This window comes from Macaca mulatta, chromosome 6, assembly GCF_049350105.2.
Source record: "Macaca mulatta isolate MMU2019108-1 chromosome 6, T2T-MMU8v2.0, whole genome shotgun sequence".
NCBI lineage: Eukaryota > Metazoa > Chordata > Mammalia > Primates > Cercopithecidae > Macaca > Macaca mulatta.
Window position 1 is genome coordinate 121,396,433 of NC_133411.1, and position 18,239 is coordinate 121,414,671.

Here is an 18,239-nt window from a genome sequence, read left to right on the forward strand (position 1 = left end):
AACTCCTGGCCTCAAGTAATCCACCTGCCTCGGCCCCACAAAGTGCTGGGATTACAGGTGCCAGCCACCGCGCCTGGCCCTACTTCACTCCTAACGCCCACCATACGTGCTTCCAAATGTTTGCTGAATGACAAGGTGAACGAGTGAATGGGACTACGTGACTTCGGGCAGCAGGCAATCCTATTCCTTGGACCTCAGTTTCCCTTTTTGTAAAGCAAGCCTGTCTCTCGCTCTCTGCCCTAAAAGCCTGAGTTCTGGGCTTGAGATGAGCGCGTCCTGTAGAGCAGACTCCAGGTGGACGTTGAGCTGGGTCTTCTAGGAGGCCAGGATCCGGCCAGCTCTTGGGTCCGGTCCTCCAGCTGGACCCCGCATGCCCAGTCCCAGCGCCGCCCCGCCCAACCTGCCTTTGTTCCCCCAGGTCCCGCCCTCTCCGCGCAGCTCGCTCCCCATTGGCCGGGGGGCGGGGCGGCGGGAGGCGGGCGGGGCCTGTGTAACTGCTAGGTGTGTGTCCCGGCCGCAGCCCCAGGCCAGCTGCAGCTCCTTGATGCGAGCCGTATCCTGAGCCGGGAACACGGGCTGAAGCGGCGGCGGAGGCCCCGCCCCCGGGGCTCTATTGTTGAGGCTGCCGCGGCTCTGTCGGCTGCTCAGCTGCGCTCCAGTCGGCCCAGGCGCCCCGACGAGGAGCGAGCGCTGCGAGGCAGCGGCTTGAGGTGAGACAGCGCGACGGGCGACGGGGTCTCCCGACCGGGCGGGGGCCTCTGCCCCGGGCGTGGCGGCTCCAAGCTGGGCCCCGCAGGGTCCGAGGTCGGGATCCGGGATCCTTGCGCCTGGACTTTGTCTCGGCCTCGGGTGGCACCCGGGGCTTCGCGCCTGCTGCGATACCGGGTGGGCCCGCGCGGGGTCCTGGTCGCCCTGCGGGTGGGGGCCGGTCCCTACTGCTCCCCGGCTCCCCGCGTCTGCCGCGGAGGGGACTGCATGGACCCGGGCGCTGGCTTCTGCCCGGTCCCCCGCGGTGTAGCTGGTCCCCGCGTGCGGCAGAGGGGGCCCTGCGAGGACCCACTCGTGGGGCGGGGTCCGGGTCACGGCGAGTGGAAGACTCCGCCGCCCTCCCCGCCCTCCCTCGCAGCAAGACTGCTTCGCCAGACTCACCGAGGGGATTGCGCGGACCTTCGGACGAGGGAGTCCGTGACTCTGCGTGGGGGCTCTTTCCCGGCCCCGCATGACGGCTTCCTGAGTGTTTTGTCACCTATATAGGTGGCTGCGTGGACCCGCGCACGTGGGTCCTGGCCGCCCTGCTAGTGGGGCTGTGCGCCGCCCCGTGTCTCATCTGGGTCGACCCCGCCTGGGACGCGCGTGTAGTGGGGGCCCGTGCGCGGGGGGCGCGGTTGGTGGGGGCGCACTGCCCCCGCCCCATGGTTTATCCTCTCACTTCCCTGGCGGGAGGAAGCGAGAGGCGCGGGCCCGGAGCTGTCGCGCAGCGGCCACACAGACCGCACTGACCTCTGCCCTGGCTGGCGGGTCCCGGGGGGCGAGGGGCTGTCACCGCGCGTCCCACCGCCGAACTTCCTGCTCTGGCCCCGGGCTAGGCTCTGATTCGAGGGAGCAGGGCCCTTCTGCCCCGCGCTTCTTGATTTCTTCCGTTAGTAATGGGAAGAAAAAAAAATCTGGAAAGCCAGATTGAACTTTGTAGCTCTCAGCGCTTGGAGAGTGGAAGAAACTCTCCCAAGAATTTGGCGGGCTGGAAAATGCATTTCAAGCAGGAGCATCCACACCCACGGAATGAGGCCAAGGCAGTTACAGTTAGAGGTCAGATTTATGAGGGGAGAGCCAGGGTGAGGTCCGTGGGTGGGGAGACCTGATGCTGCCCCTCAGACGTGTATTTCTCAGACACCAAAGAAAGTGGAATCACTCCTTAGTGAATGCTTTCATCAAACTTTTGAAAAACCTGTAATGTCCCAGGAAGGAAAATCGAACTGGACCGTTTTCCCCTTTTAAGAGTGTTAAACGTCCCGGAGACAAACAGCAGAAGGCTCAAGGAGTCCAAATACTCAACGTGAAGTTCTTTCTGAACAAAAGATGGTGTATAAGTAACAGGCATAGGAGACAAAACTGAATGACCGCAGCTGTGGCTCCTAGCCCTGTAGCATGTCATGCAGGCCCTTTTGCCTTCTCTGCCCTCCGCTGTCCCAGACCCCAAGGCTACCGCGCACCTCCAGTCATCAGCTCCTGCCAACCCATTGCTATGAACTCGGTTTCTGTGGCTCCCTTCTCTCTGAAGTTTTGCTTGTTCTCCTGAAGTCCTGGTCTTTAAGAGCTTATGATCTGCAGGGACAGATTGGCTTTGGGCAGTACATAGTTAACTGTAGCACAGCTTGAAAAATGCTCTGATAGAGGTGCGCAGGCAGTTTGTGCATGCTGGTAAATGCGAGGTCCTTTTTCAGTACCATAAATCCAAGTATTCATGCTATTTTAAATCTGCAATTCTTTGACTCTCCAGAGGGTTTTTAGATTAATTTTTTTTCTATTACTTCCTAGTGTTTGTTGCATAGTTCAGAGTACTTGATTAAAACTTACCAGGTCGGCCGGGTGCGGTGGCTCACGCCTGTAATCCGAGGACTTTGGGAGGTCTAGGCAGGCGGGTCACTTGAGGTCAGGAGTTCGAGACCAACCTGGCCAACATGGTGAAACCCTGTCTCTACTAAAAATACAAAAATTAGTTGGGCGTGGTGGTGGGCACCTGTAATCGCAGCTCCTCAGGAGGCTGAGGCAGGAGAATAGCTTGAACCCAGGAGGCGGAGGTTGCAGTGAGTGAAATGGCTCCACTGCACTCCAGCCTGGGCCATAGAGTGAGACTTCCTCTCAAAACAAAAACAAAAACAATATACTGGGTCTACCTCTGGCTCTGGAATTTTCCTGGAAGGCCTTCTCTTCTGGGCTTCATTTTTCTCACTTTTGAGGATCATAAACTACAGAATTTCCAAGAATTTTTGCCCTACACCTTTAATTCTTTCAGGCAAATATAGCAGAGAAAAATTCTCTTCCCTGCAATGGTGTAAATAATGGAGGCCTTTGAAAATGCGGATTCTAAAGTGGAAGTTCTTTTTCTTCTTCCCCTTTGTTTCCTTTTAAACGAGTTTAGTTACATGAGTATATACTTTATCTCAGAGTTAAGGACAAGTATCTATGATGAAAGCTTAAGCAGCTTTTTGGCAATATCTTGCATATTCTTCACAATTGTGTTTTATGTGTAGCATCTTCCCTATATCCAGTTGGTTTGTTTTTTTTTCTTATTAATGGAGTTGTTGAGCTCAGACCTTTTCAGGAGCAGTTTGTTGATCTTTTAAGTGTCATGTGAAATACGTTCCAATTTAACATTTTATTTTGGTGAGTAAAATGGGAGTAAATGGAAATTTGAGAGTGCCTTGAGTAGATGTACTTGGCTTTGTGTAATGGTTTGAAGCATAGTTTAAAATTACCACTTGTGGCCGGGTGTGGTAGCTCACACCTGTAATCCCAACACTTTGGGAGGGCAAGGCAGGCAGATCATGAGGTTAGAAGATGGAGACCATCCTGGCTAACACGGTGAAACCCCGTCTCCACTAAAAATACAAAAAATTAGCTGAATGTGGTGGCACACACCTGCAGTCTCAGCTACTCGGGAGGCTGAGGCAGGAGAATAACTTGAACCTGGGAGGTGGAGCTTGCAGTGAGCCGAGATTGCACCACTGCACTCCAGCCTGGGCGACAGAGTGACTCCATCTCAAAAAAAAAAAAAAAACCACTTATAAAAAATTGCATCACATGTTGAATGACCTATAAAGGAGTTACAATTCTAAGGAATATGGTAATTAATTCTTTAAAATAGTCAGGCCAGGTGCTGTGGTTTACACCTGTAATGCCATCGCTTTAGGAGGCTAAGGTGCGAGGATCACTTGAGCCCAAGATTAGAAGCTGCAGTGAGCTGTAATCATGCCACTGCACTCCAGTGTGTGTGACGGAGTGAAACCCTTTCTCTAAAAGATAAAAAGGTAAATAAATAATTAAAAAATAAAATACTAAGCTCCTTTCCAATTTATCTGTTTGGTAAGGTGGGAATTTGATGTGCTTGAATTTCTTTTTTTTTTTTTTTTTTTTTTTTTTTTTGAGACTGAGTCTCGCTCTGTCACCCAGGCTGGAGTGCAGTGGCCGGATCTCAGCTCACTGCAAGCTCCGCCTCCCGGGTTTAGGCCATTCTCCGGCCTCAGCCTCCCGAGTAGCTGGGACTACAGGCGCCCGCCACCTCGCCCGGCTAGTTTTTTGTATTTCTTAATAGAGACGGGGTTTCACCGTGTTAGCCAGGATGGTCTCGATCTCCTGACCTCGTGATCCGCCCGTCTCGGCCTCCCAAAGTGCTGGGATTACAGGCTTGAGCCACCGCGCCCGGCCTGATGTGCTTGAGTTTCTTAAAACCATGTGTCTTTGTAGAAAGGAGACACAATTTTCTCTGCTATTCCTAGTTATTTGGATGATTATAGGGATTAAAAATAGCCATTTGGTCAAGTCTTGAGCTACTGAATTACAATTTTTGCTTCACTCAGTAGGATTTTGCCTTTATTTTGATTTGCATTCTTATCTTAGTTTAGGAAAAGATCTTTGCTATATGCCCCATGCACTTTGTTCTTTTGGGGAATCTGATCTTAGGAGAGGGCTTCAAAACACGACCAGATTTTCTTTATGGTTTTCTAGATTTTATTAATGTCTTAATAAAACTTAACTAGTTAATGCTGCTTCTGTGTCAAAGTATTTTTCATTTAGAGTAGGCTTGATTTTTATATGCATTAAATGAAAGGAAGTCTCTCACGGAAGGGGACACATGGGTATGGAGAAGACAGAGGGGGTGTGTGTGTGTGTGTATATATGTACATATATATATATATATATTTTTTTTTTTGGAGACAGAGTTTTGCTCTGTTGCCCAGGCTGGAGTGCAGTGGCAGGATCTCGGCTCACTGTAAGCTCCGCCACCTGGGTTCACTCCATTCTCCTACCGCAGCCTGCCACCATGCCCGGCTAATTTTTTGTATTTTTAGTAGAAACAGGATTTCACTGTGCTAGGCAGGATGGTCTCCAACTTCTGACTTCGTGATCTGCCCGCCTTGGCCTTCCAGAGTGCTGGGGATTACAGGTGTGAGCCACTGCGCCTGGCCGACAGAGGATGTATTCTTGAGCTCTACATTTCAGAGTTCTTTTCTCTAGCCCTGGCCTGGGTCCCAAACAGGGAACTTAATTCACTCTATCCCTGAAGTATACTCTTGCTTTGATGCCATTGGTATGTTGTCCTAGAGATTTGCTGTGGCTGCTAGGAGTGTTTCAGAGTTAAGAACTGATGCAACCTCTCTTTTGTCAGTTGATGAGTCTAGAAACCATCTTGTTTCCTTTAGTATTATCTCCCTGGAACTGGAAGGTCAGAGATGAAGTTTTCTTAGATTATAAGTCTCAGTCTTTGCTATCTACCTTCGTCTGTCTCCCATGTCACCTGCTGTTTTTTTTCCCCCCGTTTTTCATTTTAATGTTTTTATTGGATAGGTGTCTATTATTGCAGGCTACTTCAAAACATTTTTGGATATTGACAGGATACAAGTATGAATAATATGTAAAAGATAACTTATTCTAGTTCTTTTGAGCAGAGGATTTGGTTTCGATATGTGGCCCTATTAAAGCTTTTGTTAAGCCCAAGTACTTTCTGAACTTCAGTTCCCTTACCTGTAAAATGGAGTTAGTTGTTAGTAATACCTGTTCTGCCTAACTCAGGAGATTGTTTTGAGGATCAAACGAAATAATGAATGTAATGGAATTTTGTAAATTTTAAATGAAATATTGTAATACCTAAGATTTTTTTTTTTTAAAAAAACGCCGTATTAAGAGTGGAATGAATCTGGGTTTTCCTTTGAAATCCCAAATGTTTTATGTACAGAGAAGTTTTAATGTGTCTGTTGGGGAGCTTCATTAGGATTGTTTTCTATCTTTAATTGGCCAGTATTGTTTTATATGTTAGCATTTTTGGGGAACATCAAAATTTGTGTTTCAGTTATCATTAATATTTTACAAAGTTATTGAATGTGCATGATTTAGCCTTTAACAATCTCTTCAATTATTTACATTCCCATGTAAAAAATGCAGTAATGAACGTCCATGTAAATAACATTCCCATGGTTCAAAGAAGCATAATTTCTTGACATCTCAGTTTCTAAGTGCCCTGTGTTGAGGTTGGGAAAGCTAAAGGGCAGTCAGAGGTCAAGGTCAGCAAAGCGTCACCTTTGACATTTGAAATCCAGCAGCAGGTATCACAGTGAACCCCATTCCAGCATCCAGGAAGTTTCTCTGCCCTGCCTCTCCTCCGGCCACCTCAGAATCTGTGTCTGCGGTGTTGGTCCTGCTTTCCTGTCTCTCCTCTGCCTTTTCTTTCTCTTCACCAACTTCTACCGAGTGCCTCTGATGTCTCAGACAGTGGCAGTGGGAGTACAAAGGCTAATAAACCCGGCCCTGGTCCTCAAAGAATTTATGTTTTCTGTGCAGATATTAAGTGACACTGTCATATATAGTGTTGACAAACATTGATACAGATTTCCTGTGAAGTGCAGAAGCACCATCCTAGAAGCAGAGATGCAGAGGCAACACTGGTGACTCACATGGAGAGCTGGAGTTCTTGGTCTAGTGGGATAAACTGACCTGGACATCATTTCAGTGCAGCGGAGTGAGTGCTGGGATGGGCTCCCTTGGGGCATCTGGGGCTGGGTTTGTCTGGTGTTTAGTCTCCTGCCTGGTACTTAGAGTTTATCAGTAAAATGAGCATTGGGAGGCTTCTAAGTGAAAAGAAAGGGAATCACTTACCTGAAACCTAAAATTTGTAGGTGTTCTGGGCCATTTATAATTCACTGAATCTGTTTTGTCAGAACAAGTCTATCATTTATTGTTTTGGATGGAGTGTGGCCAGCCCTGCCTTGCGATGTAAGGAAATCAGGAAACGCTTGTCAGGTGTCAACACTGTGCCAGACACTCTTCTAGGGGTTTCCACGTGAATCACTGTATTCATTTCTGTTGCTGCTTTACCACATTTCCACAAATTTAGTGGCTTAAAACAATGGAAATTGTATCATCTCACAGTTCTATGGGGCAGAAGACTGACGTGGATGTGACTGGGCAAAAATCACCATGTGGGCTGGGCTGCATTCCTCACTGGAGAATTGTTTCCAAGTGCTTTTGGCCAAATATAGTTCCCTGTGGTTGCAGGACTGAGGTGTCTGTTCCCTTGCTCTCCATCTGTTGGGAGCTGCCCTCAGCTCCTGAGGCCTCTATCTGGTCTTTGCACGTGATCCCATCAGCTCAGGACTAGGTAGTCCAGGGACCTGGTCAGGCTCTCCAGTTCTCCTGTGTGCATTTCTCTTCTTGCACTCGGAGAAAGTTCTATTCCCTATTTTAAAATATTTTTTTGAGATGGAGTCTCGCACTGTTGCCCAGGCTGGAGTGCAGTAGTGTGATCTCAGCTCACTGCAACCTCTACCTCCCGGGTTCAAGTGATTCTCCTGCTTCAGCCTCCTGAGTAGCTGGGACTACAGTTGCCCACCATGACACCCGACTAATTTTTGTATTTTTAGTAGAGATGGGTTTCACCATTTTAGCCAGGATGGTCTCCATCTCTTGATCTCATGATCCGCCTGCCTTAGCCTTCCAAAGTGTGGAGATTACAGGTGTGAGCCACCGCGCCTGGCCAGTTCTATGCTCTTAGAGGCTCATGGGATTAGATTGGACCTCCCTGGATAGCCCCGGATACTCTTCCTAAGGCCTGTGGCAAAGCCCTTTTGCTGCACGACATAGTCACAGGTCTCGGGGGATGGAATCTCCCACCAGTTACCGATCCACTTACTACAGCAGCCTGGGAGGTGCTTTTCGTTGCCTCTGGTTAACAGATATCAATTTTTTTTTTTTTGCAAATTGGCAGGAACGTGAAGGTCCTTCTTTTTTTTTTTTGAGACTGAGTCTCATTCTCTTGCCCAGGCTGAAGTGCAGTGGTGCAGTCTTGGCTCACCACAACTTCCACCTCCCGGGTTCAAGCAGTTCTCCTGCCTCAGCCTCCTGAGTAGCTGGGACCACAGGCACGTGCCACCAAGCCTGGCTAATTTTTGTATTTTTAGTACAGACGGGGTTTCAGTATGTTGGCCATGCTGGTCACAAACTCCTGACCTTGTGATCCGCCCGCCTTGGCCTCCCAAAGTGCTGGGATTACAGGCGTGAGCGATCACACCCAGCCATGAAGATCCTTCTGAAATGAAAAAACCGTTCCTCTGACTTGATGTGAGGCTGTTGGTGAGACTGATAGCAGTGGAGACAGGTCCATCAGAAATGGAGCTAAACTTTGTTTTCTGGAGTATTTTGATGGCCTGCCCTGATCATGTAAGTTTTGCTAAGAAGTCATTAGAGTAATTCCTCTACTGGAAGAAACACCATATGGGGAATTTGGGACCTTCCCTTTTCAAGTTTTACACAAAGGACTCTTCATGGGCAAAAGGTACATGATTCCAGGTCCATTTCTAGAATGGAAACAGCTGCATCAACCCAACAGCGATTCACATTCCTGAGTTTGAGAGAATCTGATTGTTTCAAGGCTGAAGCCAAAAGCCCAATAAACAATGTTTGTACCTTTATTCATAGTTAGGAATTAGGTGCATCCTGTGGTCAAGCAAACAACTGACGGTGGTCACCAAGTAGTTTAAAACCAAGTAGGACCTCATTTTATCATATGGGTGTTTTTGATTTTCTTAACTAAGTTTTTATTTTCCTGTGCAATAAATGACAAACTCTGACTTGAAATGCATTTCCTTTAATAAACCAGAATCTAGGGCCGGGCGCGGTGGCTCACGCCTGTAATCCCTGACTTTGGGAGACCGAGGAGGGTGGATCACGAGGTCAGGAGATTGAGACCATCCTGGCTATGGTGAAACCCTGCCTCTACTAAAAATACAAAAAATTAGCCGGGCATGGTGGCGGGCGCCTGTAGTCCCAGGTACTCGGGAGGCTGAGGCAGGAGAATGGCGTGAACCTGGGAGGCAGACCTTGCAGTGAGCGGAGATCACGCCACTGCACTCCAGCCTGAATGACAAAGCAAGACTGTCTCAAAAAAAAAAAAAGAAACCGGAATGTATAATCCTAAGGTTTTTAACCTGGCTTTCAGTACTTTATGAAGTCCCCAAAATCCTGTGCAACAATTTTGTGTATCTGCATCCATGTGTGTTTATGGGGAGATGATTTATAGCTCTCCATACTTTTTCAAAGTGGTTGGATTCCAAAAAATTTTAGAATACACCACTTTGGCCTGGTGTGGTGGCTCACACCTGTAATCCCAGGACTTAGGGAGGCTGAGGCAGTAGGATCCACTGAGGTCAGCAATTTAAGACCAGCAACATAGCGAGACCTCCACCTCTACCAAAAAAAAAAAAAAAGAGAGAGAAAGAATGCTGGGCATGGTGGTGCACACCTGTGGTTCTAGCTGCTCGAGAGGTTGATCACCTGATCCCAATAATTTGAGGCTGTAGTAAGTTAGAATTATACCACCGCACTCCAGCCCGGGCAACAGAGCAAGACCCTCTCTCAAACAAAAACAAAAACAAAAAACCATATCACTTAATATAGTATTGTTGTTGGTCAAGTATCAGATTTTGTTTAAAAACTAAATACTCTTTCTTTTTTTTTTGAGATGGAGTCTCACTCTGTCACCCAGGCTGGAGTGCAGTGGCATAGTCTCAGCTCACTGCAAGCTCCGCCTCCTGGGTTCACACCATTCTCCTGCCTCAACCTCCTGAGTAGCTGGGACTACAGGCGCCTGCCACCACGCCTGGCTAGTATTTTGTATTTTTAGTAGAGACGGGGTTTCACCGTGTTAGCCAGGATGGTCTCGATCTCCTGACCTCGTGATCCGCCCACCTTGGCTTCCCAAAGTGCTGGGATTACAGGTAAATACTCATTTTTAGCAAAGTTGTACAGGCCTACAGCTCTAAGAGTCAGAAATTAACAAGGCTTAGGACAAAACCCAGCAATCCCCCACCTTACCCTTCTCCACTCTGATCCCTGCTCCTTGGAGGTTACTGTGTTTATGTTTTAGCTCGTTCTTCTAGATTGTGTGAAAGACAGGGAGGTGTCCTACTATGGAAGACAAGGATTCAGGCTGCTTACCTTCCCCGCTCCTCCTGTTGCCCACGTTTTTCTCCCCCATCCTCTCAGTATAATTATTGTGCTAGTGAGGCCAGGCATGGTGGCTCGTGACTTATCCCAGATTTTTGGGAGGCCGAGGTGGGCAGATCACTTGAGGCCAGGAGTTGAAGGCCAGCCTGGCCAACACAGTGAAACCCCGTCTCTACTAAAAAATACAAAAATTAGTCAGTTGTAGTGTTGCACACCTGTAGTTCCAGCTACTCAGGAGGATGAGGCACAAGAATTGCTTGACCCTGAGAGGTGGAGGTTGCAGTGAGCTGAGATCGCACCATAAGCTGAGATTGCACCACTGCACTCCAACCTGGGCAACAGAGGTAGACTCTGTCTCAAAAAAAATTATTGTGATAGTGGGATACATAGTATAATAGTGTATATAGTTAGTATTCTTCCTGGTTTTTGGCCCACAGCTTCTAAAACCCTTGTAATTTCCTGAGTGATAGGAACATCATTGGTTATAATATTTGGTCTTAGGTTTCAATACCTGACACAAGAGCTTCTAAGACTTTGGGAATCTCTGGGGTGATAGGAGTGTCTTTTGTATGATAATGAGATGACAGGGGGCTTCGGCCCCTAGACAGGTTCAGGATCAGGGCTGGTTGCCAGAAAGATGAGTCATGATTATAGAGTTGGACATGTCAGCCCCACACCTACCTCTGGGAGGGGAGACGAGACAGGCTGGAGATTGAGCTAGTCACGGGTAGCCAGTGACTTAACCATGTTGATGTTATTAAAACTCCATAAAACCCTCTAAATACTGGGTTTGGGGAGCTTCTGGTTTGGTGAACTCATTTGGTGCTGGGGAGGTGGCACTTCCAGGGACGGCATGGGAGCCCCGACCTCTCTGCCCCATGGTGTGCCCTGTGCCTCTCTTGCATTTGGCTGTTCCCGTGTTCTCTTCTTTGTAATAAACCAATAAGAGTAAGTAAGTGCCAAGCACTTTGCGTCTGTCACCTCTCTTACTTTTTCAGCAACACTGTGTGGCAGATAATGTCCTCATTTTGCCGGTGACAAAATGAGACTGATGCATTGAGTAACTTGCTCAAGGTCACATAATAAGCGGAATTCAAGCTCTGACTCCGAAGCCTGTGCTTTTAACGAGCATGCTGCATACGCGGCCTCTTTATTTGTTAGGAGTTTCGGTGTCTCTAGGGCCTGACACCAAGTTGACCGTTGTGGCCTAGAGCTGTTATAAGGGAGCTTTTAGCGGCCCTGCTGAGAACAGAGCCAGCACCTCCGGATTGGCAGGGCAGGGGCTGTTCCTGCTGGGAGCTGCAGGTCACTCCCTGTAGCCCTTGGCTGATCTTGCTCATCCACTCCCTCCCTCATTCAGTAGTTCCTGAGTGCCGCCTCTGTGCGGAGGAGAAGGAGGCAGCCTTCCAGCCCAGGTGGGGCCTGCAGGTACACAAAGGGAGAGGCAGCTGTGCACTGAGCTGGCTGTAGGCTGGGACAGCGTGGCTCCAGAGGTGGTGATAGAATGCTCTGGGACTGCAGAGGGAACACATGCTTGTGAAAGGGAGGAAGGGGCAGTCACCGCAGAGGAGGTGTACTTGAGTTGGACTTTGAGGGAGGAGTTGGATTTCCACAGTGGAACCGAGCAGCTGAGGCTTTCTCAGCAGCTGAAGATTACAGCCAGCCAGCCTCAAATGTTCAGTTTTTCCTGAATTCCCTTTTTTAAGAGAGTGCAGTAAGTTTTCAACAGAGATAAAGCAGTCACCTCCATGTCATTCATGTTCTGCAAATCCTACGTGTAGTTTTTGATGCTTAGCAGATGGGAGCAGCCTGGGCCATAAGAGAAGAGCCTGTGTGTCCACTTGTTTGGACATCAGTCAGGTGTGGCACAGGGCAGTGATCGCTGCCTTCCCCTGAGGAACTCAGTTGTACTTTTATGTGGAGAGGACAAAGAAAGCTGTTGTACAGGGGGCAGGAGACATTTCACCTGCAAAGCAAGGCACAAAATACATAGTCTGTGCCCTGCATGAGAAACCTAGCAGAACTGTGTGCTGATTCCCACCCCTGCCTCCCCTTCTGAGAGCGAACCGTCCATTGTACCATGGTGGAAGGCATTTCTGAAGCCTCTGCAATCGGAGTGATCTGTTACTTGCCCATTGAGCCTTAGGGGCAGCAACCAGATGGTGTGGCTGAAACACAGGCCTTGGCCAGACGTTGTTGGTCATGTTGGTTCTGCCACTGATTGTGAATTACAAAACCTTGGAGAAGTCATTGTCTTTGTGTGTGCCTCTCATGTAAGATGGGGAACACTGTGGCCATTGCAGAAAAGCAGATAGGTGGAGCGAGTATGGAGTGCTTTGTGTGTGTGTGTCATACGGTGAATGAAATGGCACTGATTGACATTATTGATAGTAATAACAGGTTTAATTCAGGAATAAAACTGGTAAAGTAGGCCAGGTGCGGTGACTTATGCCTGTATTCCCAGCACTTTGGGAGGCCAAGGCGGGCGGATCATGAGGTCAGGAGTTTGAGACCAGCCTGGCCAATATGGTGAAACCCCATCTTTACTAAAAATACAAAAATTAGCTGGGTGTGGTGGTAGTCCTGGGTGCGCCTGTAGTCCCAGCTACTTGAGAGGCTGAAGCAGGAGAATCGTTTGAACTCGGGAGGTGGAGGTTACAGTGAGCCGAGATGGTGTCACTGCACTCCAGCCTGGGCTAGAGAGTGAAACTCCATCTCAAAAAAAAAAAAAAAAAAACAAACCTGGTAAAGTATTTTACCCAGCCTAGGTACATGTGGTAGAGCCGAATGAAAGCTTAGAAAAAGATGACTTGAGAACTAGCCCAGCAGAGGAATCAGGTGGGATGTGTTGTTACTGAGTAAGTGAAATTTGCACCTGCTTTCTCCCAGGCCTCGCTGAGTTGTGTACAACAGAGAGCTCAGGTGTTGGGGGCAGTTGACCGGTTGAAGAATGCATTGCTATTATGTGAGGAACATTGGGCTTTGAAAAAGCAGAACTGGATCCACGTTCTTGCCTGGTAACTCTAACTATCATCTAGTTTGTAAAGGGGAATACAGTTCACTGAAAAATTCTTATGACAGTGGGGAAAGGATTGGGGCGTCTGCATTGGTGTGTGTAATATAGGTCATATGAAAGAGCATTTAGGCTGGAGGGAGACTTTTCATCTCTATAACTTTACTTTCACAGGACAATTCCATCATGATTTGAAGATTTTTGAGTCAAAACTACATTGTTCTGCTATGTGTTTTGGGGCAAATTTATACATAAAATTGGCTTAAATATTTCAGATGATACAAGAATATATGTGTAGCATAAAAAGCTGAAATTTGCATTTCCCCTTCTCTAGAAGTAACCATTGTGAATCGTTAAGTCTGTATTCCGCTATTTTGTGTATTATAAATACACTGTGAATATATGAGTGTATATATACATATATGTTACAGAAACACATTTTTAGAGATGGAATATTGCTGTGTTGCCCGTGCTAGTCTCAAACTCCTGGGCTCAAGTGATCCTCTCACCTCAGCCTCCCAAAGTTTTGGAATTACAGGCGTGAGCCACCGCGCCTGGCCTGGATGAGTATATTTACTAATTGCTAAGTTACTCTGTTCATTACGTGTCTATTGAACTCCCCCATGTGCCAAGCATTGTTCTGAATACCTTATATGCACCAATTCACTTAATTTTTAGAGCAGCTCTATTGTTGTGGCCCTTTTAGAGTGAGGAAACTGAACCACAGAGAGGCTGGGGACGTTGTCTAACATCACACAGCCAGTGCTGTTGGAATTAAGGTTGGAACCCAGACAGCTGGCTTCAGATCTCTTAGCTGTTATCATAGATGGCACACCCAAACCTTAGGGCCACCTCCCAAGCCTTGCCTGAGCTCTGCCTGAGCTCTGCGAGAGCCGTGTATGTGAGGTTTCTTTCCTCTTTAAGAACACAAGTCTTGGAATTGTCCCAGACCCTGGTAGGACCTCTCGAGGACCAAAACACAGGGATTCTTCAAGCCTGCCCCAAGGCCAGATCTCTGATTTAGCTACTTGGAAGGCAGACGTGGAAGAGAGTAATTCTGCCAGAACAAAAAGTCAGGATGGCTGGGCTGACTCGGCCAGATGCGGTGGCTCATGCCTGTAATCCCAGCACTTTGGGAGGCCGAGGCAGGTGGATCACCTGAGGTCGGGAGTTCGAGAGCAGCCTGGCCAACAAGTTGAAATTCCATCTCTACTAAAAATATAAAAATTAGCTGGGCATGGTGCTGGGCGCCTGTAACCCCAGCTACCAGGGAGGCTGAGGCAGGAGAATTGTTTGAACCCGGGAGGCAGAGGTGGCAGTGAGCTAAGATTGCACCACTGCAGTGCAGATTGGGTGACAGAGTGAGACTCCATCTCAAAAAAAAAAAAAGAGGGAAGGGGAATGGCTGGGCTGTCTCATCCTGGGGAAGAGGCCCTACAGCAGCCGTAGGACCTTGGCCACTTGGTTGGAAAAGAAGAAAGGAAAAGCTTCACCCATGGCGGTGACCTGGACTGCAGAAACCACACTAAACAGTCCACGTCCCGGAGCCTGGCCACCCCATTTGCTTCTCTTCTCCTTGGGTAGAGGGTGTGGGGAGCTTTCTACCCTGGAGGCTGAGCAGTGCAGCTTCTAACCAGGGTAGACATTTGTCTGTCCCTGGGAATACAGACAGCATTCTCATAAGCAGCCCAAATACTCCTGAACAGCTTTTTGTAGGGTGGGGTGGAGCGGGGCAGAGGGTCATTTTGACTCATAGGTACCTTTTCCACTTTCACGGCTGATAACTGTGTTACAGATTAAAGTTTCGTTTTTGATACTGAAGAGGGCTTAAGAGAGTGAGCTATTATGGCACATCTAAGTCTGCTAAAATAGAACCGCGGGGTAGTGTAGGAAAATCTCTTCTAAATTATGGATCATGTATGGTGAACGTTAGAAGCCATGTGTACCTAAGTTGACAAATCAAAACATGGCTTGTCTTTGGGTGACCCTGGTAAGTCTGGATGCCACTGCGCCTTGTGTGAACACAGGATGCTGAGGTGTAGGGATCAACAGGCTTTTTCTGGACATCTTGCGCTTCTCCCTTGGGGTAAAGTGGAGCGGCAGTAGGAGCGCACAGCTGTTGGGCCCCTAATATTTGTCAGCTGTTTTACATGTGGGATTCCATTTAATGCAATCTTAGAGGTAAAATTATTTTATTGAAGATGAAGATAGAGGCTTAGAGAAGTTAAGAAAATTGTTCAAGGTCACGTCATTTGTTTTTTTGTTTGTTTGTTTGTTTTTTTGAGACAGAGTTTTGCTCTTCTTGTCTAGGCTGGAGTGCAATGGCGTGATCTTGGCTCACCACAACCTCTGCTTCCCAAGTTCAAGTGATTCTCCTGCCTCAGCCTCCCGAGTAGCTGGGATAACAGGCATGAGCCACCACACCAGGCTGATTTCATATTTTTAGTAGGGACGGGGTTTTTCCATGTTGGTTAGGCTGGTCTTGAACTCTCAACCCTGGGTGATCCGCCCAACTCGGTCTCCCAAAGTGCTGGGATTACAGGTGTGAGCCACCACGCCTGGCCAAGGCCATGTAATTTGTTAAGTGGAAAGATGAAGTACTTGATGAACTCAGAAGTTTGACCTCAAGACCCTTGATCTTTCCATAACACGTGGTTCCTTCCCTGGTTGGTGGGGAGTGACTGAAGAACTCAAGGAAGCTGTGTGTTGTGGAAAGAAGACCTGAGGGGTGTATGGTCTTTCCAGGCTTGGAATTGCCATGCTGGGCTTCTGAATTGTGTAGCTGGGCCATATAGAGAAAAGCCCCTCATTTAAGACTGATTATTTGGGGGAAATAAAGGAAGGCCGCCCACATGAGACAGGCAGAGACGACTTTCTCAGAGCTGCTGTGGCAAGGGAGTCGACACCATCACTTGCGTGTGACAGAGACTGACATGCAAGTGAGTGGCAGATGAGGAGTGGAGAAGCTTCAGGATGGAAAAGAACGGCTCTCAGTGGAGGCTGTTGTGGGGGCTGGAGGTGGCTGTGCAGAAGTGGGGTGTCCTATGTGATTCATTAGGGGCGTATTTGGCTTTCTTTGAATTATCCTAAATGGAAATAGGGGCCAAAATTAGGGTGGCTGTCAGTTTTGAGTCAAGTCCTGGCCACGTGGGTCAGAATCGTGGTTTCGTTTCTGGGTTGTGGAGAGAGAGCAGTCTGGCTTCTTGTCTAATGTGCTAGCCTGGCTGGCCTCCTGGCTGTTTACTGTAGATAGGGGATTGGTTTCCTGGGTGGGCAGCTACAGGTTGTGGTCTGAGTTCTGTCTTTATACATATGATCAGGCATGTTCTGTTTGTATATTCAGTCCCTCATTTTTCTTGTCAGTAAAAATATCAAATGACAAATTGGATACATTGGGAACTTTTTAGATGTCTGTGTCCCCTGGAGGAAGTTTTCCAGTTCACATTTAATCAGAATGAATATAAACAATTGGGCCATTTATCTTGAAGTTGTAAAATAGGAAATCTTCAACAATACTACCTCGGCGCCATTGCCTGTCTGTCCATCGTTAGGAAATGTGTTTTTATCCACCGCCGGCTCATCGTCCACCAGTTTGTGGTTGATCCACTTCTCTATACATCTTGTCTTGTGTGCATCTCATTGTTTGCTAGTGTTAGCTTTCCCCTTCATCAGTGTAGTTTATTTGTGTAGCCTCTGTTGGTAGGAAGTTATTTGTGGAATTTGTGAATGGAAGGGACCTTGGAGGTCTGCTAGGTCAGCCCAGTGATTTTCAAGATAAACGGAAATACAGGGAAATGTTCCAGCTTCTTTGGTGGCAAAACCAGGAATAGAAAGCAGTGTTCTTTGTGCCACAGTGTCATTGGAAGACAACTCAAGGTGGGCCTAAAATGCAGAGTAACTAACTTTCATTTATCTCTGCTTCTGACTCTTGTTATCAGACATTTTAAATTGACCTTAATGTGTTCGCAGAAATATGAAAAGTTCTGACTTGTTTACATACAAGGTACTTTGTTGCCTACTCATTTGGTTGTTTTTTTCAACAGGATTGAAAAGACATTGTTATAAACTGAATGTTTATGTTCCCTCCAGATGCTTGCACTGGAGCCCTAACTGCCAGTGTGATGGTATTAGGGGATAGGACCTTTGAGAGGTGATTAGGGTTAGATGAGGTCATGAGCGTGGGCCCTGGTCTGACAGGATTAGTGCCCTTAGAAGTAGAGAAACGAGGCCGGGTGTGGTGGCTCACACCTGTAATCCCAGCACTTTGGGAGGCTGAGGTGGGCAGATCACGACGTCAGGAGATTGAGACCATCCTGAAACCGTTTCTACTAAAAATACAAAAATTAGTTGGGTGTGGTGGCACGTGCCTGTAATCCCAGCTACTCAGGAGGCTGAATCAGGAGAGTTGCTTGAACCAGGGTGTCGGAGGTTGCAGTGAGCTGAGATTGCCAGGGTGTCGGAGGTTGCAGTGAGCTGAGATTGTGTCACTGCACTCCAGCCTGGTGACAGAGTGAGACTCTGTCTCAAAAAAAAAAAAAAGAGAAAGCAGAGAGCTCCCACTGCCCTGGTGTGAGGAAACAAGAAGAAAGGTGGCTATCTGCAAGCCAGGAAGAGGTCCCTTTCCCAGAACTGAGTTGGCCGACACCTTGATCTTGGACTTCCAGCCTCCAGAGCTGTGAGAAATAAACTAATGTTTAAACCACACAGCCTATGGTGTTTTTTATGGTATTTGCCTATGGTATTATGGCCATCTGATTTGACGGATACAGAGATGGTTCCAGAATACTGTAGCCTGTATCTAAGTTGGTGACGCCATGAAAATAAATGTGGTAGTTTATTCCTTTATATAAAGATAGCGCTGTGAGCCCAGGGCCTTTGCTCATGTCTTAGTTGAGTCTCGTCTTCTTATAATAGCTTCCTAATTTCTCTTTTCCCCCTCGAACTTATATTATATATCTGGATTAAATCATATATGGTATGATTTTATACTTTATGTCTATACAAACTTTTA

General features: G+C 47.6%; 1 protein-coding gene across 3 annotated transcripts in view; it reads left to right on the forward strand.

Annotated features, from left to right (window-relative positions):
* Positions 1-434: 434 nt before the first annotated feature.
* Positions 435-18,239, forward strand: part of LOC144341515 (SH3 domain and tetratricopeptide repeat-containing protein 1-like) — a 55,319-nt gene continuing 37,514 nt past the window's right edge. For 2 of the 3 annotated variants that reach the window (XR_013418484.1, XM_078005101.1), the window contains exon 1: positions 435-710. The gene's annotated coding sequence lies outside the window, so the exon portion shown is untranslated. The remainder of the gene's footprint in view (positions 711-18,239) is intronic. The other variant, XR_013418485.1, reaches the window with a different exon arrangement.